The 24,696-nt window shown below is 37.6% G+C and overlaps 1 pseudogene; it reads left to right on the forward strand.

Moving 5' to 3' along the window:
* The window catches only part of LOC131053392 (probable LRR receptor-like serine/threonine-protein kinase At1g56130), a 279,171-nt pseudogene that overhangs the window by 118,625 nt on the left and 135,850 nt on the right, over nt 1-24,696 (forward strand).

Below are 24,696 nucleotides of genomic sequence, written 5' to 3' on the forward strand. Positions count from 1 at the left end.
TTCAGTCCATCCTTGCAAATACAAATTCTTTGTAGAAGGATAATAGGGTCAAGACTATTAAGATAAAGGTGGAGAATGAAAGTGATTTGGTTGGGCCTGTTGGGTGAAGATCTAAAATTAGGATCAAATCTAAGGAAGGTACCTCTTCTATAGGCGCAAGGATCAAGATGCGAGTCAATAGAGCCTTGGTTATTCCTCCACCAGAAGTGTCATTGAAAGGGAAGGAGAAACCACAGGTGCAGATCCATGTTGTTGATGTTGAGGATGAAACCCATGATGAGAATGTTGCAGAATCAACCCCTTTAGTTGGCTCAAATTCTCCTCATATAGTTGTTCCACAATTGTCATTGGATGTTCCTATGTCTCCAATTGACACAGATGTGGATTCATTTTCTATTGTATATGTAAAACCTATAGAACCAAGTACATCTGCTAGTGTTAACACAGGGTTATCTGCTGAAACGCCTCATGGCAGCCTTGAGAATGTTTTTGAGATAAATCCTTCCTATGTGGCCATGTCCATTATTTCTCTTCTGGAGGTTGATGCTTCCACTTTGAACTTTGAGAAGTTCATGACGAAGGCAAGTCATGAGTTACCCATTACCTAAATTTCGCATCTAGCTCAGTTAGGTAGAGTTGGGACAACGGTTGCGCAAAAAGACTAAGTGCACATTTGATTATGTTCAAGTTCTCATGTAAGAGAGATGCTACCAAATGAATACCATGCAAGTGTTTACAAGAAGCAAGAGTTTACAATACTACATGAAATTTGCTTTCTTTATTCATAAATTCAGTTAACAAGTGTATAGTTTCTCACACAAGACGTGGGATTAACTTACCCTATGCTATATAAAAATAGACTATACATTTGATAAACAAAAAATAAAAAATGTATAAAAAGTGGACAGGGATCCGTCATTGCTTGGAATGATGAACCACGTAGGTCGCTTGTTGAATTTGGTCGGATTCTCTTGTGTGTTTCTCCACTATCCCTGGATACTTGCAAGTAAATAGAGGAGAGATGTTAGAAATCGAGATCACTATACACATCTTATACATCAGCAAATGCATAATCCATCCTGATAGAGCATTGAACAAGCTATACAGAAAGCAGAGAAAAGAAAGGCAGTGCAATGCCATAAGAATGCCATCCAGGTGATTATATCATTTGTCTTCATTTGATGTTATTATTACAGCATGTGGGGTAAATGGGCTCCCATGAGGGTTGAGCTCAGCATGTTGTGATATAGAGGATAGATTATTATGGAAAAGATGCAACCATCTTTACCTGTCTCCTACGGTAGTCACAATGAAAGAGTACATGTCACTCATGGCAATAAGTTGATAGGAACATGTGGGTCCTAGATGTCAGTACCAACATACTATCATAAACAAGGGCCACTCATTCATCGAGACCATCATACAAGAGAGATAAGGAATATTACATGGTTGTCATAATAATTGTAGCTAAGAGTGAAAAACAGTCACAATGTCACAAAGAACACACAATAGCAGCCCAAAATAGTAAAAGTTGTTTATGTGTTTCAAAGGCAAGATGCATTCACCAAAGGGCAATCATAAAGAACTTTGATAAAGTAACAGTCATGGCAAAAAATTCATGAGAACATTCATAGCCAAATACAGAGCAGCAAATAACGGTAAAGAGCAATCCTTTCACATTTAATAGTCATATAGTAGCTATAAGAGGAATTGACAGAGCCCATGTTATGAGCAGTAATGGTACAGTCATCAGCAATATCTCTTATAGAAAATCATGGAAATCAATATGTATGACAGAGATAGAGCAGTCCATTGCCAAAAAGACAGCTAAGCATTAAAGATCAAATTAAATTCTTGATACAAGCAGTGCATTAGGTTTTGACAGAGATTTACAAAGAAGATAATATCTTTCAAAGGAAAGATAGTGAATAAAAGCTTTAGAGGACAGCAAAGTTGCAATCATTGGGTATTCTCATAGCAAGCTAAGAAAACATTAGGTGGAGAAACGGAGCATCAGTCAAAGGATTTTCATGCATTTGATTTAATAGATTTCTCATCATCCTTATGGTCCATACACAGTAATAGTCAGCCCCTTCAAACACATTTCCAGATTTTCAAGACAACAAAAGATATCAAATGATAATTACATCTTACATTAGATATTCTCAGAGAGCGGTTCATTCAAGGAGTCAATACAGAGATCCATGTTGAAGACAGAGAAGAGTAACAACATGCAATCATAGGACAACACCAAAGCAGAGAAAGACAGTGGTCAAACGATGATAGTCATACATGCACAGAGTAGCTGCAAGCAAGATCAAACGTTGCAATTGAAGTATGACAACAAGGAGAAAACTACATAAAGAGATGACAATCCATTTGAAGACAATCATAATAGTGAAAAAGACTTGAACAAACTTTAAGGGATGACAAAAGGCATAATTGATAGTGTTTTGAGACCCACAAAAGTAAAATCTCACATTCATGGAAATGGAATCATAGTCAAAGATTTGTGACTGTAAAAAAAAACAAAGGTCATTTGTCAAGCAATGAAGGTTTATTCACAGACATAAAGGAGTATAGGCTCCAAAGCCGAAGGACTTCCAAAGAAGCTAGCCAAATGAGCAGTGAGCAACTTGTAGTTATCCTCAATAATGAAAAGGAGCATGATCAGCTTAGTAGTAATCTTTATAACATCTTATCATAAAGACATTCCAAACTCCTTAGGGAAGATGAGTGTTGGTGTTGGAAATAAGCCACACCCGGACCGACGATGGACTGGTCCAAGAGGGGCCAGTAGCTCAGTGGTAGAGCATTCCAGTAGCGTATGGAAGGTCCTAGGTTCGAGTCCTAGCTAGTCCATGTCTCAACATGGTATCAAAGCCAGGTCTAGGCTAGGAGCTCCAAGCACATGAGAGGTGTGGCTTAAGGGGGGGTGTTGGTGTTGGAAATAAGCCACACCCGGACCGACGATGGACTTGTCCAAGAGGGGCCAGTAGCTCAATGATAGAGCACTCCAGCAGCCTATGGAAGGTCCTAGGTTCGAGTCCTAGCTGGTCCATGTCTCAACAATGAGCATATTCACAGCAAATAATCAATGCATTCATGAAAGAACCTAGTCCGCTATCCATATCCATAGTCAAATGGTTCTTAACTATCTATCTCATAATTTGAAAAGGGAGCATGTTTGAAATGTCCATGCATTCAATACAGTTTATAAGATCAAACCTAGAAATCAGAACATATGCAGCTACAAAGATTGCAGTAGTCCAAGAACATCAAAACAATGATGAATGACCCATGTAAGACAATGACAAAATTTGCACTCTTACTTTTCGTAACAGTCATCAAGTAAAAGACAAATGTCTTGAAGGCTATTGATATCCCAACAAGAAGCAGCAGTTCATACGAGCAAGGAAGAATGGAGATTAATGGGTATGAGATTGTAACAGTCGTGTTCAACCTCAAGGTAGAATGTTACTGTTTTTGTAGTGGTTAAAGACCTATCACAACCAAGCACAGTGAGTTTGGTTGTAACATTTAGAAGAGTTAAGAAAAAACAGTGGCCTATATGAGATCACATAGATAAACATAAATATCAACAGCAATCCATTAGTGCATCACTTCAATGATAATGAGCAGTCCCAGCAAAGGCTCATTTAGAGAGCTAATATATTCTTCATCAAGTACAAAGATACAAAGTATAAAAGATTGCCAAAGACTATCGAAAAGCAAATCATAATAGTCAAAACTGAGTTAAAGAGTAGGGATTTTAGTCCATGAAGTTCCCACATAACGCTTTTTTTAAGAGTGACATTAATTCAGATGAAAGCGCACAAACATTTATAATTTTCAATCAATTCTTTTCAGTCAAATGGAGCTCGAGTTGAGTAGAGATAGACATAAATTAATAAAAAACAGAGAGCAGTGTTCATTCATGTTTTTTTCAGTCAGGAAATGCACACCTGAAGTGGTCGATAATGGAGCAAAGATCACCAAAACAAATCTTCCCAAAACCCTTCAAAAACAAAATCCACGGAACTTCACCATGGTGGCTTTCGTATGGGCTTGAAACTTTTCCGGAAATCTGCATAACTATTTCTAGAAAACTCCATTCAAGCCTTCATAGGAACAAAATTCCTCATGGCGGCACTCAGCACATGGGAAAACATCAAAATCTTCCCTTCACCTTGTTGTGAATGCTTTCAAATTTTCCAAAAGTCCAACCATGGAGACTCTCAAGCAACAAATCTGCAGATTCGAATCACTTCCAAACCCCATGGCTGCACCCAGGCAGAAGTTTCTAGCAAATGAAAAATATCGAATAGAGAGGAAATGTGCAATATCCCCACAATTGTTTTTTGAAATTTTGCAGTTTACAACACAACAAGGACCCGTTAGGGTTAGCAATGAAAATATAATAATTCAAAAAACTGCAACCCTTCCACTTTCTGATCACCCAATCTGGGAAGGTGAGAGCATACAGTGTTGAGGGGATCGTTAGTTGCAAAATACTGAAAATTATTACAATGCTTGGGTGGCAAGCTAGCCCCTTCCGCTTATACAGCAGGATATTGAAAACACTAAAAATCACTTGGCGGTAAACCAACCAAGGACAAGCCAAGAAATTGAAAATAGCAATCACTCAACCGCTTATCCAATGGGAGGACAGGAATGAAATTAACAATCACTCTACCGCTTGTGCAGCGAGTGGACAACATTACAAAATCCAAATGTAGGTGGTAAGCCAACCTCTTCCACTTTTTAGCGGGATTTGCTTCACAATCCAAAAATGGCTGATAGTACTACTATCCAGCCTTACAATGATGAGATATGAATCTTAGAATAGAGAGATGATACTGTACACTACAGATGAATACTTCCAAGCTCAACACACTTAACAAAATCAAACACACCCATAGAAAAATACCACACCACTGACTCCTATTTTGAAAAAGTAATTTCCAGTACGCATAACATGCAGAAAACAACCACCACATAAATCATTGAAATGTTCACAACTCACCCAAAACACCATCGAATGACACAAGAATAGAAGTGAATGAAAGATATGATAGAGGAGACAAGACTAGAACCTCAAACCTACAACATAGATGCCAAAAACTTTCAGCACACATCTCGAGGCAGCCATGAAGTGGTACGACCCAACAAGAAAGTTCGATTTGCATTATTAAATTCAAGGGTGCAAATTAAGATCTGCAAATTGGTAGAGTCCATCGCCTAGGGGAGAGAAATAATCAGAGCCAATCCCAAAATGTTTTGGTGAACACACGAAGACCCACAAATAGATTTCTACTAAAGCACACACAAAAACCAGCAACATGAATGCTCAAAAAACACTCCAAACATTTGAAATTGATACATAAATCTACAACATTGTTCTTCAATCCACTCCTCTGAATGAAGAGAGGTCACAAGATCAAATAGTTGTTGTATTGCAAACAAGAAATCAAGCGGTAGCTAGGAGGTATGCATTCCTCGAAGCTTCATTCTAAATTTTGGTAGCACTTCATTATAATTTCTCCATGGATGAAAGATTAGAAGCCCAACACTCATATTTATAAACTCAAGAGGCTCAAATTCAAATTCACATGATGCCCAAATCATCTTTTTTTCATTTGAATTTCATTTCATGGCACTCCAAGACTTGGCGTCCCCTCCTTAAGTCCTCTAGTCGAACTTTTCCTTGGTCAACATGTTACTGTTACCCATTTTTATTTTCCAGGTCAATCACATGGAACTAGTTAAATTTTATAGTTTTAAGGGGTGCATGTTTGTTGTTTCTTTTTTGCCAAGATATTCTAGAATACCATACAAGAAATTTAGATAAATGCAAGGGAAAAACACCATACAACGATGCCATATCATTCACAGTTTTTTTTCCAAGCAAAATGCAAAACTCGATTTGCTTTGTGTAAAGGGAATGCACGCCTAAAACGACCTACAATGGGGTCAAGATATCTGCATATCATTTCCATAATTTGAACCCTCAGGAGGAGAAACTCTCATGGCAGCACCCAACACACAAGAAGCAATCAAAATATGCCCTTCAATCATTTCCAACTCATACAAACCTTCAGGATTCGAAGATCTAACCATGGCAACATTTCACATTTTTTCCAAAAGATCATGAAAACCCTCATGGCGGCAACCTCTTCCCAGCAGAAGAGGAATGAAAAAATATCGATAAAAGTGAAATGAAGCATTTTAGGGTTTTCTTTCCCTAAAATATCCTTCGAATTGCTAACACATTTTTTTGCCTTTGATTTTTTATTTTTTCTCCTCAAACTTCATGCCCCATGAAAATGCCTAAGGGGGTCGATATTCTATAGTTACATTCCCTTGTCATATTTATTAAGTGATTTATTAATATATCACTTAATAATTGATTTTCAATGTAATAAATATTTATTAAGTGATATATTAATAAATCACTCAATAAATATGTTTTTTATGAAGATTAAAGCATAGGTTTTTTTTAAATGAAATAAGAGAACATATTTATTAAAGTGACTTATTAATATCACTTTATTAAATAACTTTGTTTTATTTCATCTTTTCATTTAAAGTAAAAATACTAATAAACGGAGTATTAAAAATGTTTATTAAAGTGATAATAATAAGGCACTTTATTAAATATGTTTTCTTATTACATTTATTAGTATCTTCACTTTAAATGTAAAAATGAAATAAAACAACTATTTAATTAAGTGATAAATTTCAAATCACTTTATGAGATTTTTTTTTCTATTCATTTAATAGGCAAGTCAAAGATATTTTTTGCAATGATGAGGCTTATAGGCCTGTCTGAGGATATTTAGAGGTCATTTATTCGGGCATTTAAGAGCTTTTAAGGCCAGGCATGGGCTGACTTGACTTTTGCTCAAGTGTATTCCCTTTCATCCAGGTTTTAGGCCTTGAAAAGTGGGTTTTTTGTTTCTGGTCGCCCAAGAGGAGATGGGGATATTTTATTCATTGACTACTTTTGTAAAAGCATATATATCTCCAAGTTTCATTATTGGAGGGGGGTTCTTACTTGTTCATTTCTAACAAACTGTAATTTTTTGAGTTCTTTTGCAGAAGGAAGGAGTTTGTAACTCAGTTTTCAGAGAGTTTGACATCTTTGTAACACCTTTTGACAATAATAGAACATTTTGCTTGCTCAGATTTCTTGATATTGTGTACTGAGTGTTGATGCTGTTTCATGTGATGTCTTTTGTTCTTGTGATTGTGCTTCTATTAGCACATTTATGCAAGAATTTATAATTATTTGCAAGTCATAGGTTGTGTCAGCTATAAGAGTAGCCTCAAGTTGTGAGAAAGCATCTTTTCTCCTATTGAGATTCTTATGTTTTAGCCTTCTTATGAAGTATTAATGCACAAGTTATGAATTTTTGTGTTATGCAAGAGTTCCTTTTGTTCTTGGTCATCTTGTGTGTTAATTAGTTGTCCAAATTTTCAGATTATCAGTTTGGTGCATCACCTATTAGATAGTATTTTCAGTTTATGTTTTCCTTCTCTTTTCTCAACAAAGTCATTAGGATAGTTAAAATTAGGTGATAACCAATTAAGAACCAACTTTCTCTAGAGGCTCACTCCAAGTTTTAGGCAACCCACAAGCCTAGGAGTGTTCCCATGTGTCACAAGCCTACTGAGTTGATAACTTAGCAAATAGGGGTGTAGGTTCAAGTGATAATAGTTTTTGGCACACCCAATGGGACTGAGAGTTGAATTTCAATCTAAATCAGAAGTTTTATGCTGTTGTTTGATGTGTGTAGCAGTATTTTCAGTCTTTTAGAGACATTTTTATAGCATACCTGGCGACTCTGAGCTTTGGTTTAGTAAAATCAATTCATTTTTGCTTATGAGAAAGATACAAACCAGAAGTATTTCCTCAGCCTTTGAATATTTGTAGTTATCCCCACCTAGGAGAAGAGGGAGAGTAGCTGAGAAACCCAAGGAAAATCGTGTTTATTCCAGGAGATCCAAGTCTACTCCTCCTGCTGTTAGGACTCATATCATGTTACCAAGAATCCCAATGATAATGATTCTAGCAGGAAGAAATCAGCCATTTGTGGCATTCAACCAAGACAACCCATTGAATATAACTCAATATGATGCCATTCCGGTAGGTGCCTTGAAGAGTTTACCATATTTTCATGGTGAAGATCAGACTACTCTAGGTGAACATATAAAGGATGTTGCAAACCTGTGTGTTGTTCATTATGCGATAGAAGAAAATGTTGCAATCAGATTGTTAGCAACTTCCCTCAAAGGGAAGGCTTTGCAGTAGTTCGGAAGCCTAGCAGTTAATTCCATAGACTCATTGGATCGTTTAGGAGAAGAGTTGTGCAATTTATTTGAGGAGAAATCAAACCATTTGTCACTAATAGAGCAGTTGTCTACAATAAAGAGGGCCCCTCACGAGGTTATGTCAGATTTTAGCCACCATTTTCAGAAGACTTGGGATAGAATCCCACAAATAGTAAGGCCTACTGCTGATCATGCTTTCTTATACTTTTGAGATCTTTAAATAGTGACAATTTTGTTATGGTGCAATCCATGGGAGGAACTTCTTTACCTCAAGCTTATTTTATAGTTGTTAAAGTTAAGAACAACCTTATACAGGCTGGTAAAATTGCCCCAAGACCTATTCTACCAAGTTTTCCTTCTATTCAACCACCCATACCAATGCAAGTACCTCCTTTACTTGTTATTCCAACTGCACCAGCATTACCAACACCAAATTTTCAGTCTGCTAGACAAGAGAATATCTTTCTAGCACAGTCCAATGATTTACAAGAGATTAAGGGATTGCTGCAAACGTTTGGCAGCGAGATTTTAAACTAGAAGAGGCAGCAAAATCAAGGTTTTAGGCCTTATCAGCCCCCATTTCAATCTAATTATCAATAGAACCAGTCAAATAGGCCACCTTATCAGCCAAATAATCAAGGCCCAAGGCAAGCCTACAATCCTAAACCTTATTAGGCTTATAACCCCAATGTTGCCAGCTCTTTGAAGGAGCTTGTACCCACTCAGAACAATATGGTTTAGGACTTTGACTGGTGTTTTCCCTATAATCAACCCCATAACCAAAGTACTTGTGCAAATGGGGTGATCAACCAAGCTTTAATGGTCCAAAATAGTTCAAGTGTGCAGTCAGATGTACCTTTTGAAGTTTCTATGCAGCAGCAAGAGGGTCAACAACCTGAGACAACTCTTCTTCATTGGCAAGGAGGAAAAAATTATGGTGTCAACCAAGCTGTTTCAACAGCTATGGTCTACACAAGATCCAAGAAAAGAGCCATAGATGAAGCGCAGAAGTTTGATAAGATTCAAACATAGGTGCATCAGGTGTTGAACTTGGATCAGAGTGTTGTTGGCCCATCAACTGCTGAAAATGTCGGAATTTAGCCAACAAGTCAGCCTTTGGTAGGCAAGGAGCAACCTAATCCATCAATTCAAATAGCTGCTATTCAAGGTGATGTTGCTGCCCCTAAAGTTCAAGTTAAGTCAGGAACATCCCCTTTTAACATTCTTGATCATATGAAGAAAGAAAGTGTACCTATGTCTATGTGGGATTCTTTGAGTATCCCTGGCCAAAAAGACTTACTCCAATCAGCCTTGTCCAATTTAGGCATGTCTAATGAGCTTAATAGAGATAAAGCCAAGACTGTGTTGACCAACACTATTGTGAATGATAAAGAACAACAAGCTTCAAAAGTTAAGCCCCCACCCTTTTATGTATCTTTAATCATAGGGGATCAGTTAGTCCATAACTGCATGATTGACTCGGGTGCTAGTAGTTCAGTCATGCCTAAGTAGATTGTAGATAAGTTGGGGATTGAATACGAGCCATTAGAGAAGGGAGTTGTTCAATTGGATGGGACTGTTGTTAATACGGTAGGAGTTATTAAGAACTTGAGGTTAACCCTTCATGCTTGCCCAAACTTCTCTATCCCATAAGACATCTATGTTATAGAGTTGCCTCCTTATTTCACTATATCCTTATTGAGACATTTTAGTACAAAAATAGGAGGTTACTTGTCCTCAGACTAGTCTCATATGTTGTTTAGGACTAGGTATGGCATAGAGGGCACTGCAAGATTAGAACCTATAGCCAAAGATCACATAGAGCCTTATAATCCACTCCCTATTAATGCTAATTTGGTTGCAAGTGAAAAAGAGGAACAACCTGTTGCTCAAGAAGGTAATACACCCACTGAAGGTATTCCAGATGTCCTCCTTGATGAGTGGGCAACTCAGTTTCATATGGCTGGTTCATGTGAGCAACAGAAGGAGCCTAATTTGGGGGTGTCCTTAATGCATGAATCTGATTCATTTCTACCTAACCTTGAAAAGAGTGCAGAACAGCAGTGCGCATAGAAAGATAATGAGTTGTGGGAGTTGTATTTTAATGGCTCAAAGAGTAGAATTGGTGCCGGTGGTGGATGCATGCTTATTTTTCCGAAGGGTGAGAGGTACCATTCAGCTTTTAGATTATGTTTCAGCTGTACTAAAAATGTTGCTAAATACGAGGCTCTTATCCATGGCTTGGAATGGGCAAGGAAGATGTAATGTCCCCTTCTTAGTGATGTGCATTCAGTGGTCCATTGGCCTATTCCGGAGACTCGTAGGCTATTTGGAAAGGAGAATTTCGTTGCTATGTTTCGAATTTCGTTGCGTTTCGAGTCCGTTTGCTATGTTTTTGCGTCAATGTAGGGGAATTTTTTCGATAATTACCAGTAACTAGTAATTTGTTATTCAAAACCCCCTTGAAGCTTTTTGGCTTGTAGGGGAATTTTTCTCCAACTGCAAGTTTTTATAAAACTTGTAATGAGGGTTTTAAAACCCCCATTACCAATAGTTTGACTTTAAGTTAAAATAAAAATTGAAAATGGGATTTTAAAACCCCTTTACATGTCTTTATAACTTAAAGTTATTTTTATAAAGTTAAAATAAAACATGTAAATGGGATTTTAAAACCCCTTTACATGTTTTAAGTGAAATCACTTGTAAAGGGAATTCTATTTCCCTATTACAAGTAATTTAACTTGTAATTTCTTTTCTAAAACCCGAAATTTGCCTTAGAGGCAAAAATATGAACATTTTGAAAAATTTGTTGTTTTGTTTCCAAAACCCGAAATTCTTCCATGCCATTGCAAGCTGATTTGGGTTCGAATTTTTTGGAGGAAATGTAGGGATTCCTTCCAAGTGTGGATTTGCTGCAACTTTGAAGGATTCAAACCCATTTTCCACGCATTCATTAAACCATTTTTTTCGCCATTTGTCTTCTTCAAAGCGTTTTTTCTGAATCATGCATTCATGTGATTTGCCATGGTTTGGGGGTTCGAATCTATCTATTCCTAAGGCGTTTTTGGCTCAACCATAAATGCGTTGGATTCTAAGCATTTATCATACCATTTTATGCACATTTTTGGTTTCGAATTTGCAAAAAAGGCCCTAAAAACCAGTCACGTGTTTTGCTGTTTTGCACATTCTTCGCCTAAGAGGTATGCTTTCAATCCTAAATTGTTTTTGAAAAGTATTGTATTTAATGATGAAAGAAATCAGTTTCGAACTATCTCCTTGGCATTTTTACATGGCATCTTTATAGCAAATCGGTTTTGCTTTTGTCACAATGCGTGGCTAAGTTTTTCCCTTTGTGTAAATTCTATTTAAAGGGCATCATCTTCCATGTTGGGTTGATTCTCCAAGTTTGGATTTCTTCTCAACCTTGCAAGGTAATTTTTATTTTTGTATTTCTTTCTTTTTTCTTTCCTTGCATTTTCTTGTTTAGTTTTAGTTTTGTTCATGTTCATAACGGGTTTATGAGAGGAAATTCCCCATTTTACAAAGAAATTTGTAAAGTAAAGTTGTTCTTCCCCTTTGTAATTCAACTTCTTTACTTGTATTCGGGTTTTAGAAACCCGATTGCAAGTAAGAGGAAAATTTGTGTTCTTCCCCTTTGTGAACAAAGACTTAACCTTCTTTGGTCCAAAGAATCAAGTTTCAAGATAAGAAAGATGTGCTCTTCCCAATTTGCAAGTGTGAAAAGTTCTACCTCAAGATGCATTCTTCCCTTTTTGGACAAAGACTTAACCTTCTTTAGTCCAAAAATAAAGTTTCAATGACGAAAAAATCAAGTTCTTCCCAATTTTGGGTTTTGAAATTTGGATTGCAAGTTTAAAGTTCTTCCCATTTTTGCATGGCAAAGTTCCAAATAATCTTCCCGAAATTCATTTTTACCTATCCGCTTCCAATTCCCTCATCCGTACTTATCATCCTCGTCATCTCCCGCATACCTAAATACCTTTTTTTTTTCGTCCATTCCTTCAATTTTCAATTTGTAAATAAGTTTGCATTTGGATTTAGAAAACCAATTGCAAATGTGTTCTTCCCAACTTCCAAACTGAAAATTCATTCTCCTTCCATATATTCATGCTTCGTGTTTTGCAAGTATAATTGCACTCGGAATTTGGAAACCCGATTGCACGTTTGTACTTCCCTCTTGTGTACTTGCAAAACATGTTTCAAAACCCGACATAAGTCAAAAGCTTATCTTTCCACCCCTTATATTTCCTCTCACAAATCCAAAATACGAAAGTTGAACTTTCCTATTTGGAGGAGTAAAAATGTCTAAAGATACTGACTTTGATATTGCCTTGATACTTTTGGATCTACATTGCAGCATACCCAGTTGTTTTCAGATGACAGATGTACCATCATCTCCCACTCCAAAAAAGATGAAATACAGGTATGACAAATACCAAAATGAAGTCCCTCAGTCACAAGTTTCCTCCTCCCTTGATCATATCAAGGATACTAAGATAGAGCCTGTTGACATGTCCGAATTCATACAAAGGATCGAAGATCCAAAGGAGGGGGATATGCAACGGTTGCTGGACAGCCATATCCATCATGCCGCATCCTTTCGAGTTGCTGCCCTAGAACCAGAATTTGTTCTAGCATGTGCCCATCATTTTGATAAAGAGACGAGTTATTAAAAATGATGATGGAGAAGTGATCATTCGCCTAGATGCAGAAGCTATAGAGAGGGTTTTCAAAATACCTTCTGAAACCATTTATATAGAGATGTCCAAGCAAAGTGCAGCTGAATACTTTGCTAAAAGGGAGAAAGACTCTAAGCGTCATATCAACAAATGGATTCATGAACCTCGCACTGCGCTTAACAAGATGGGCAAAGTTATATCGATCTGATTTCAAGAATGAGATCAATGATACTATTACTCTTCTGAGTCGTATGATGGGATTGGAACATTCCAATGTTTTTTAACCTTGGATGTACCAATTTATTATGTTAATAAGGCAGTCTCAGCACATCTGTTGGGGTGAGATCATCAGTGATGCTTTGTGTGAACAACTTGCAGTCATCTCTACTACCTTCACCTTCTACATGAATTCATATCTCGTGTATATTGCTGCATCACTTAGACATTTCCCAGGTCTTTCCACCAAGGGTGACCGCATGCTTGTACCGGTTTGGGAATACTATGATCAGTTGCCTCTAAAATCAAGTAGGTCTCATTTAAGAAGGGTTTAGGATGCTTTCTTTGGTCATTATTTGTGTCAATTTGACAAGAACCTGAAGAACAAAAGAGTCTCAGATGAAGCATGGGAAAAGGTGAAAGAATATGGTTGTTTGTTTCTCTAGTTTCCAACTTTTACCTACATGAGAATTTGATGCTATGGCGGGCAGCCTTACATGCTCCCATGATACCCAACAGATAAGATTATTCTCATGGAATTGGGAAGGCAGGTCATGGCTGTGCATACACATCAGTCAGTTAAGCACAAGGTTGGCATGCGTATTTCTTCCAACAACCCATTGAAGATTGGTCAATGTTCTCTAATGACTTCAAGCAAGGCCAGGGCTATGGAGACCGAGTTGTAGGAAATTAGAACCAAAAGATTCAAACCTAGAGCTGATTTTGATTACCGAGAGATGAAGGAGAAGATCAAGAAGACCTTCATCCATGTACATCGGATAGAAGATATCTGGGTTGATCTTCGTATCGAAAAGGAGATTCGTAAGATGGATTACTGCCGACTCACTGCAGAACAGATTGTGGATCTAAACCTCGCGAACATGCCACAAGGAATGATTGATGATGGCAACGTTTTTGATCCTGAGTTTTTCAATCAGAATGTTGATGAGGCTCCACTTCCTTCTATCCACTGGTTCCATAAGGAAGGCACTTCTATCTTGGATAGATTTCAGTCAGTTCTTGCCAATACCAATAACTGGCTTAAGAACAATGGTGTCAAGCTCATTAAGATTAAGGTTGGGAAAGAAGATGATTCTATAGGTCCTCTTGGGCGGAAGTCTGAAATTCAACTAGACAATAAAGAAGGTGCATCCTCTTCTAGTACGAGGATTAAACTGCGAGTCAACCGTGCAATGGTGCTTCCTCCTCAGGAAATAACAGTTCAAGGCAAGGAGAAGCCACAGTTGGAAATTCATGTGATTGATCCTGAAGCTTCAAAGGAAGAAACTGAATCTGATAATGCTCGTCAGTCACTTTCTACAGAGTCCCCACATAATTCTCTTTCTTCACTTCCTATTGAGGTACCCATGTTTCCTCCTGTGATAGATGTGAGCTCTCAATCTGCCCCTTCAGTTTCAGAATCTCTGCAGAACGTCCTCCCACTTTCAGCAGCAGAACCATCTCAAGGCCATCCTCAGGAAAATTTGTTGAATATCTTTTCGGAAGATCCTTCATATGTACCTGTGTTTGATATTGATACTTCTATGACCTGTTTTGATGATTTCATAACATCTTCATCACATCCTGTTGTCACTCAGTAGACTATGGTGGCTATCCAGATGGACACTTCTCCCAAGGTCACCACAGTTATTCAAACAGAAATTGCTTCTCCCTCTATCCCTGAATCAGAGTTAATGGCTTTACCTAGATGGCTCAGTTCCTTCACTGCAAAGAGGAAGAAGCAGGTGATCTCACCTAATGCCTTTGACTACCAACAGTTGAAACAATCAAAACCTAAAGCTTTTAGGAGGGCAAAGATAGTTTCGAGGGTGACCATTGATGAAAATCGGATGAGAGTGGTAGAAATCACTAAACCAATATCAGATAAACCAGTTGAAGAAATGCAAGCAGCCGATTATCGGATTACAAAAGTACAACTGGGTAAGCAGACTCATGAGGTTGTCAAGCATGATGCTCAACAAATAGTGGCTACATTGGTACAATGGTATGATGAGGTGTTGACTAAGAAAGATCAATTGGAAGTAGAGAATCAAAGACTCATGGCAGCCATCCAAAGTATTACTCAACCTTCAAGTGGAGAAGTCCAAGTACCTATTTCCTGCAGGGTCAGTGAACCAATCCAAGGAATCGAGAGATCCGCCCAAAAGGTTCAAGCCTTAGACACCTTGGTTGATCAATTGCATGACTTATGTTCACAAGTCATAAGACAGGTATTTGAAACATTGGTTAAATTGGAAATCATTGAAGATAAGTTGAATCAAATCTTGGGTGCTTTCAAACTAAATTTGGAGAAGGTTGAGGAAAATTTAGTTTCTTGGCGAAAGATGCCTCAACATGAGTTGGGTGTTCTTCGGGTGCATGACATAATTCCTTACAGAGTCATGTACATTGAATATGACGAACTTCTGGAGAACAAATCTCTTGTTCTCAAATTAGTCATTGAAGAAATTGATGAGACCTTAAAGCTGCATGAAGCAGTCTTTCAAGATGTTACCTCCCGTTGTAAAAAGGCATCCTGCGACATTTTAAATCAGAATGATGAGTTGCTGCCCGATGAAGAAGTTCTTGCAGATCTGCAACTCAAGATTCATGATGAATGGAGAAGAGAGCAAGTCTCAGTCGCTTCCATTCAAATATTGATTAAGTATCAAACTGAGTTGCAAGAAATCTGGTCAGCATTGGAAAAGGGCAACTCCACACTATGCCAATGCCATGATGTCATCGTAAAGACTAGGGTGGTGGCTATGAACACTCATGAACTAGATCCTGATGAATTGCAGAAAGTTATTCGGAAGTTCGAATTGTTCGTATCTTCAAGAGATGCAGCTTAAGTGTTTTTAACACTTGGTTGTAAATTAGAAGTTGTAAGTTCGAAATTGTAATTTCAAAATTGTAGTTTCCCTTTCGGCAAGTTGTCATCACTTGCATTTTTGTAATTGCAAGTTGTCATCACTTGCATTTTTGTAATTACTTGTTAGGCAACTACAAGTTGTGTCCGATTAGGACTATAGTTGGAATAAGTCTTAGTTAGTTAATGAAGTCATAATTAGTTGTTGAACAGGTCTTGGTGGTTGAGGGAATTTCTCAAGTTAGTTAGGATCCTCCCACCTTTTTCTCAAGGCTCCTCTCCTATAAATAGAAGAGAGGGTCCTTTGTAATTGATATCTTTTGGGAAAGGAAGCAAAAATTTTGCCAAATTTACAGCAAGAAGTCTTTGAGCTTATGTATGTGAATTGAAGGTTTTGAAGAATAATAAAGAAGGATTACTCAAGTTTTGAGTCTATGAGCTACAAGTTTGAGTTTGATTCTTTTTATTAATTCTATGCAAATTTTTTCTAAAGGAGCTTAGTCCAATCTGATTTGAAGTCTTTGAGTTGCAAGTAGAGAAGATTAATTAAAATAGAAAATCTCTAGAAGGAGCAGCAAGTCTTTGAGTTTGCGTCTATTCTTGAAGAAAAATTATTGTTTGATAAGAAATAGCAGCAAGTCTTTGAGCTTGCATTAGTTCTTGTCTTTGTGTTAAAAGAATAAATTATTCCAGTCTTTGAGTTGTTGTCTTTTATTCATTGTAAAATTTAGTATAGCAAAGGGTAGATAGGACTTCCAATAGTCAAGTCTTTGAGCTTGATATTGTTGTCCCGTCCTGAAGGAAGTGACAGAAGTCTTTGCGCTTTCAGGAAACTTTATTTCCTTTCTCTCATTTTACTTAAAAGTGGTTACTACTGTTCATATTCAAAACTATCCTTTTCTGTGAAGAGAAAAGGATATTGTCTATGTTGAAGAAAGAAGGAAGACTATTGTACCATCCTGTTTTTATTTCAGTTTTAGTTAGATAGGGGGAGCCTTCCCTTAATTAGGAGAGTTTTTACTCGTGTGCTATGGTTGAAACCACAATTTTGTATATTTCCCCAAGTGTACAAAATTTTCAACCAACAAGTACTATTTTTAGAAGTTCTATTTTTAGCAAGATGTCAGCTGGCTTGTTCAGATGGCTATTTCGAGCAGGTCAATTTGAGCAGTTGGTCTTCCAGCATTTTTTGGTGCTATTCTTGGCAAGGATTCTGCAGCTTAGCTCAGATGACTATTTTTGGCAGTTCAGTTGAGAGCCCCAACTCAGATCAGTTTTGGTGATTTCTAGCACTTTAGTCTCTGACTCAATTTGGCAATAATCAATATTTGAGGAGAAGGTATTTTAATATATTAATACCTTAGGCATGAGGTATTAATATTTGATTATTTTGTGGATGGACGACTTAGGAAGGGAGAAAATATTAATTTTATCCTAAATCTATTTAGGCGAACTTGTGCAAGGAAATGAATTGAAATGCAATACTAAATGTGGATGAAATGGAATGGCATTTGGTTTGGGCGTATTTGGAGTGCATTTGAATTTGAATTTGGTTGGCAAAAAGTTATAAATAAGTGACTTGGTCTCTCATTTTGGGATCCAGAGAAAATATATCGTTATGCTGTCGGAATGACTCGAGACATTCTTCGAGGGTGAATACCTCCTAGATCCTTCCTTCCGGTTTCGAGTGTGAGAGATCACTCCTAGCTGTGGTGCGTAGTTGTGAGCTTTTTGGTGATTTTTGGGTGTGTTGGTGAAGATTTGTGTGCTGCTGGTTTTCTGGTGTTGCTGGTGTGTGCCGGCTGAAAGTGTATTTTGCTCGTAGCTACTTGTGTGTTGAATGCATCATTCTGGGTAAGGGCTCGTTGGAAGCGTACCGGAGAGACGATAAGTCTCCTATATTGGCGTGGCATTTGGAGAACTCTCCAATTTTTAGTTGCAAATCGAACTATTCAGCAAAAATGCCATTTCCAGAATTGCATTGGGATGCGTGCATTGCTGTTGGTTCTCATCAATTGCAGTTTCGAGGTATTGTTTTGTTTTCTTATGTCATACGCTTCATTTGCTTCTGATTTGGCATGATTCTATGGGGTTTTGAGTGAGTTACAAGCAATTTAGTGGGTTTCGGGATGGCTGGTTCTACGTTTTCCTTGTATTTGATTTCAGAACAGCAAGTAGTATTATTGGTTAGAATGTGTTAGTAAATTCATAACATATGTACTTCACTCTATCTCCTTTCACATTTCTATCATTGTAAGAATTGCTTCAGTAGTACTGACCAATTCATTCTATGATGTATTTCCCGCTGAACAAGTGGAAGAGGATGGCTTAGCCGCCTGTATGTTTGTAATTCAGTTTTGTCCTCCCATTGAGCAAGTGGTTGAGTGATATTGTCCTCCCGCTGAGATATGCGGTTGAGTGATAGTTTCATTTAAAAGTCCTCCCGCTGCATAAGCGGTAGAGTGATTTGGTTCTATTATGCTTTGTGCAGGCTGGTTTACCACCAAGTTTGTGTTCTTCATCTCGCTGAAAAGTGGAAGGGGCTAGCTTGCCGCCCATTTTTGTAATTGCATGATAATTTCCAGTAGATTAGAAAACTAATGAACCCCTTGTCACCGTATGCTCTCACCTTCGTACATTGGGCTCTTGGTGATCAGAAAGTGGAAGAGTTACCTTTCAGTGGCATTGGAATTATATTTCCTAACTTTAACGAGTGCATTGTAATGTTGTTGTGCTTGAAATCCAAAAAAAAAATAAGTGGGAATATTACAGAAGAGGGGTATTAACTATCTAAAGGTATATGGGGAAGTGAGTTAGTCGCTAATCAGGTGAGAAACCTTTGTGTTACAAAGAATGATTTGCTTAAGTCTTATAAGCATGGGGTATGGGACCTCTTGGAGGGATTTGATGCTTTTAATCTAATATCCGTACCCAGAAATCAGAATAAACATGCTGATAGGTTGGCTACTATAGGAGTTGAGTTTGATATTCCCAAGGAAATTGGTACTAATAGTAGCCATCAGCATGTTAAGGTTATTATTAGGCCTGTTGTACCAGATAACAATATTCATTGGCAGGTGTTTGAAAGTGACTAGAAGATTGTAAACTTCTTGAGAGAATAAGATGAATTCTCTCATGGTAACCAAGAGAGGCTACAACACTAGTACAATGACCGGATCATTCAGCTCAAGAACAACAAGATGCCAAAGGGCTTGGTCACCTTAGAGTCTATTTTCAATACTGATGATGAAGCCAGAAAACCTAAGGCCAACATACAAGTTCAACAAGATCATTATGAAGAGATTGAGGTCTTCAAGGGTAAGCTACTTAAGTTGGGCAAGGTATGTACAACAAAAGAACAACAAGCATTTATTCAGCTTTTTCAAGATTTTAGTGATGTTTTTGCATGGGAATAGAGCAATTTAAAAGGATTTGACCCTCAGCTTGCCCAACACACTATAGAGCTTGAGTCTAATGCCAAACTTGTTAGGCAGAAGCAGATGCCATTGAATCCTAAGTTAGAGCCTCTTATGATGAAAGAGCTGAACAAACTGATTGAGAGTAGCATAATATTTCTTATTAAGCATACCTCATGGGTTTCCAACCTTGTGTCAGTTAGGAAGAAAATTTGAGAGATTAGGCTATGCGTAGATTTCGTGACCTCAATAGAGCTTCTTTGAAAGACTGTCATCCTTTTCTCTCCATGGAGAAGATACTTCAAGTAGTTTCAAGATCAGAAAGGTTTTCCTTGCTAGATGGTTATTCTGGTTACAACCAGATATTAGTTAAGGAGGAAGATCAGTTTAAGACAGCTTTCACTACAAAATGGGGAACCATGGCCTACCAAAAGATGCCCTTCGGTTTGTCTAATGCTGGAGCAACCTTTTAGAAAGCCATGTTTATGGCCCTTCAAGGCTTAATGTACAAGTTTGTCTTAGTATACCTTGACGACATCACTGTTTTTTCCAGGGAGGCTAAGGATCATCTAAACCACTTGAGATGGATTCTTGAAAGATGTAGAGAGTTTGGCATATCACTTAACCCCAAAAAATGTGTATTTGATGTCCATGAGGGCACATTGCTTGGTTACATAGTATCAAAATAGGGTATCACCATTGACCCTAAGAGAATCAATGCAATTTTAGCTATCCCCTTGCCAGTGCACAAGAAAGGTCTGCAAAGTTTCATCGGAAGGATCAATTTTGTCAAGAGATTTATCCCTGACATTGCAGATTTGTTAAATCCTCTAATTGCTATGTTGAGAAAGAACATGTCTTTTAGCTAGACTAAGGAGGGGAAGAGGACCTTTGAGCTGATTAAAGAAGCATTGGTTGCTACTCCTACACTTTTGAATCTTGATTTTTCTAAGGATTTCACTTTGTATGCCTACGGTAATATTGAGTCTATTTCTGCTATGTTGGTACAACAGAATGATGAGGGCTTGGAGAAGCCTTTATCTTTTTTTCAGTCAAGCATTGAAGGATTATGAGCTAACGTACACTTTTGTAGAGAAACATGTACTTGCTATTATCAGGAGCTTAAAGAAATTTAAGCACATGTTGTCTAAGAATAGGATTAATCTAATGGTTGCTCATCCGAGCGTGAAAGAATTTCTATTAAGTAAGGATCTCAATGATAAGAGAGTTGGCTAGGTAACCAAGGTAATGGAATATGATGTCAAGATCTAGGTTACCAAGTTGGTTAGGGGCAAAGGTCTGTGTGAACAACTTGCTGATGGTGTTACCAGCACCTATAGAGCATGAACAAGAGGTTGTTCTAACATTGCAAGATGAGGAGAAAACACATGTTTTTGCCCCTACTGCTGATTGGGTGTAAGAAATGGTTCATTTTCTGCAAACTGGTGAGTGTCCTAAGGTTTTGGACAGAGCTAAAAGAAGGTATTTCAGATTGTAGTCCATACCTTATGCTCTTCTTAATGGTGTCCTTTTTCGTAAAGATTTCAATGGCATATTACTGAGGTGTATTGGGCCTAACCAAGTTGAGAAAGTGCTGCATGATTTCCATGAGGGGTCAGCTGGAGGTCACTTCTCACCAAGGGAGACAACTCTTAAGGTGATGAAGGGTGGCTATTATTTGCCCAGTCTTTTTAGAGATGCACACTTATGGATTAGGAAGTGCAGAGAATGCGTCTTGTTTGCTGGAAAAGAAAGTTGGCAGATTTACCTTTGCAGCCAATTCAAGTTGAACAACCCTTTATGAAGTGGGGTTTGAACTTTATTAGGGTGATCAATCCTCCATCGAGTGGTGGCCATAAGTGGGTTCTCACAGCCACAGACTATTTCACCAAATGGATTGAAGTAGTGGCACTGAAAGAGGCCACTGAGTTTGTTGTTTTGAACTTTTATGAAGATCTGATTGCCAGATTTGGGGTCCCTGAGTCAATCATTTCCAATAATGGCCTCGCTTTTGTCTATTTTAGAATATCGGAATGGGCTGTTAAGAAGGGGATCTATTTGAATACATCTTCCAATTATTATCCGCAAGGCAATGGCCAAGCAGAGTCTACAAATAAAAATCTAATCAGAATCATTAAAAAGACTATAGAAGGTAATTAGAGGATTTGGTATACTTAGTTGAAATCAACCTTATGGGATGATAGGATCACTCCCAAAAGGTCCACAGGGTAGTCACCTTCCATGTTGGTATATGGTAAAGAAGCAAGGCTTCCTATCTCATTTGAGCTTCCAGCACTTGATTTATTCAATCAACTAGACACACTAGAAGAAGGCCCTTTGATAATAAGATTATCTCAGTCAGTTGAACTAGAGGAAACCAAGAATGATGCCATGAGGAAAATAGAATAGCATCAAGCTCAAATGAAGAGATCTTTTGACAAAAAGGCATCTCCAAGAGGTTTCCAAGAAGGAGACATAGTGCTGAAGTGGGACACTCTTAAAAGCAGGCTTGGAAAGCATTCCAAATTTGATGCATTTTGGAGTGGGCCTTACATCATTTCTGAATGTAAACAGCACAACGCATTCTATCTCTACAAGTTGGATGGCAATATGGAGCCAATCCCAGTCAATGGGATTCACCTCAAGCATTGCTTTTGAGGTATGATCAACAGCCCTGTATATGCTAGAGTAGGTTTTCTTTATGCTAAATAAGTGCTACCGCACAATAGATTAGTTGTTGTTTTCTTTTCCCTAAGTGCTTTGTGCACAGCTTAGTTAGTTGTTAGTTGTTTCTGGTTTTCCGGAGGGTTGTAATTGTTGTAAGGTACTACAATTCTTTGAAGTAGGCACCCATCATATGAAAGAGTGAATCATGAATTCACTATCACACATCATGCATGTCTGCCTCATAAAACAGTAACAAATTACAACATTTCTCTTACATGTTCCTGTTGTTAACCTCTTGGAATTCATCAGATAGATATCTATCATTCATAACAGTAAGTCCGTAGACTCACTATTACAAACCATGCACATATATCTAATGGATAAGAGGTTACAGGAGCGTAAATTTGAGTTTCAGCAATGCAAGTTGATGTGTTTCAGAGGTTTCTGTCAGTTTGAATGACTCCACCCAATAGATAGCTTTAGGCAGCTGGTCTAGGTACTTAGTACGCAAGCACCACATAGATGTCACCAGAAATGTTACCCATTTTTATTTTCCAGCTCAATCACATGGAGCTGGTTAAGTTTTATAGTTTTAAGGGGTGCATGTCTGTTGTTTGTTTTTTGCTAAGATGTTCTAGAATACCATACAAGAAATTCAAATAAATGCAAGGGAAAAACACCATACAGCGATGCCATATCATTCACAGTTTTTTTTCCAAGCAAAATGGAAAATTCGACTTGCTTTGTGTAAAGGGAATGCACACCTAAAATGGCCTACAATGGGTCAAGATATCTGCATATCATTTCTAGAATTTGAACCCTCAGGAAGAGAAACTCTCATGGAAGCACCCAACACAAGAAGTCATCAAAATACGCCATTCAATCATTTCCAACTAATACAATCCTTCAGGATTCAAAGATCTAACCATGGCAACATTTCGGATTTTTTCCAAAAGATCATGAAAACCCTCATGGCTGCAACCTCTTCCCACCAAAAGAGGAATGAAAAAATATCGATGAAAGTGAAATGAAGCATTTTAGGGTTTTCTTTCCCTAAAATATCAATCGAATTGCTAAGGCATTTTTTTTGCCTTTGATTTTTTTTTTTCTCCTCAAACTTCATGCCCTGTGAAAATGCCTAAGGGGGCTGATATTCTATAGTTACATCCCCTTGTCATATTTATTAAGTGATTTATTAATATATCACCTTAATAATTGATTTTCAATGTAATAAAGATTTATTAAATGATATATTAATAAATCACTTAATAAATATGTTTTTTATGAAGATTAAAGTATAGGTTTTTTTTAAATGAAATAAGAGAACACATTTATTAAAGTGACTTATTAATATCACTTTATTAAATAACTTTGTTTTATTTCATCTTTTCATTTAAAGTCAAAATACTAATAAATGGAGTAATAAAAATGTTTATTAAAGTGATAATAATAAGTCACTTTATTAAATATGTTTTCATATTACATTTATTAGTATCTTGACTTTAAATGTAAAAAATGAAATAAAACAAATGTTTAATTAACTGATAAATTTCAAATCACTATATGAGATTTTTTTTTTTATTCATTTAATAGGCAAGTCAAAGATATTTTTTGCAATGATGAGGCTTGTAGGCCTATCTCAGGATATTTAGGGGTCATTTATTGGGGCATTTAAGAGCTTTTATGGTAAGGCATGGGCTAACTTGACTTTTGCTCAAGTGTATTCCCTTTCATCTAGGTTTTAGGCCTGAAAAGTGGGATTTTTGTTTCTGCTCGCCCAAGAGGAGGTGGGGATATTTTATTCATTGTCTGCTTTTGTAAAAGCATATATATCTCCAAGTTTCATTATTGGAGGGGGGTTTTGTTGTGACGTATTCACACATCGCCCCATTGCAAATGGGGACCCCTGCTTTTTGCTTTCTGAGGTTTGTTTTCTGGGTTTCTAGGGTTTTGTCTGTTAGCCTTTGCATTTTGAGTGCTGTCAGGGGGATCGCTGGATAGCAGGCTTTGCTTGAGCTAGGATGAGTCAATGGATGCTCCGGGTTAGGGTTTCCTTCAAGGTCTTCCTTAGACTTAGTTTGCTAGTGGTGTCCCATTTGAGTTCGAGGAAGTCAGAGAGTGGTTGAGCAAGTTTGGCTAAGATATGGAAAAAATGGATCTAGGATCAAGTCTAAGGCAAAGCCAAGTCCAATTTGAGGTGAAGTGAGCCTAGAAGAGAAATTTCGCTCCTGACCCTTCCAAAGGGTCTAGAGCGAATTTTTCCATAAGGCATTCTACCTTGCCCAAAACTATGAACTAATCCTTGTCCTAGGCATTTTTGAAAGCAAAATTCTTGTTTTGATAAGGAAAGGTCGGAGATGAAGTCAAGATTTGAGCCCAAACATGATTTTCACTCCTAACCCTTCCAAAGGGTCCAAAGCAAAATTCATATTTCCCCTATATTGCTCCTCAGCTTGACCAAGTTTGGAACTTCTAAGGCATGATTTGGTAGGTT

This window comes from Cryptomeria japonica, chromosome 11 (genome assembly GCF_030272615.1).
Source record: "Cryptomeria japonica chromosome 11, Sugi_1.0, whole genome shotgun sequence".
Taxonomy (NCBI): Eukaryota; Viridiplantae; Streptophyta; class Pinopsida; order Cupressales; family Cupressaceae; genus Cryptomeria; species Cryptomeria japonica.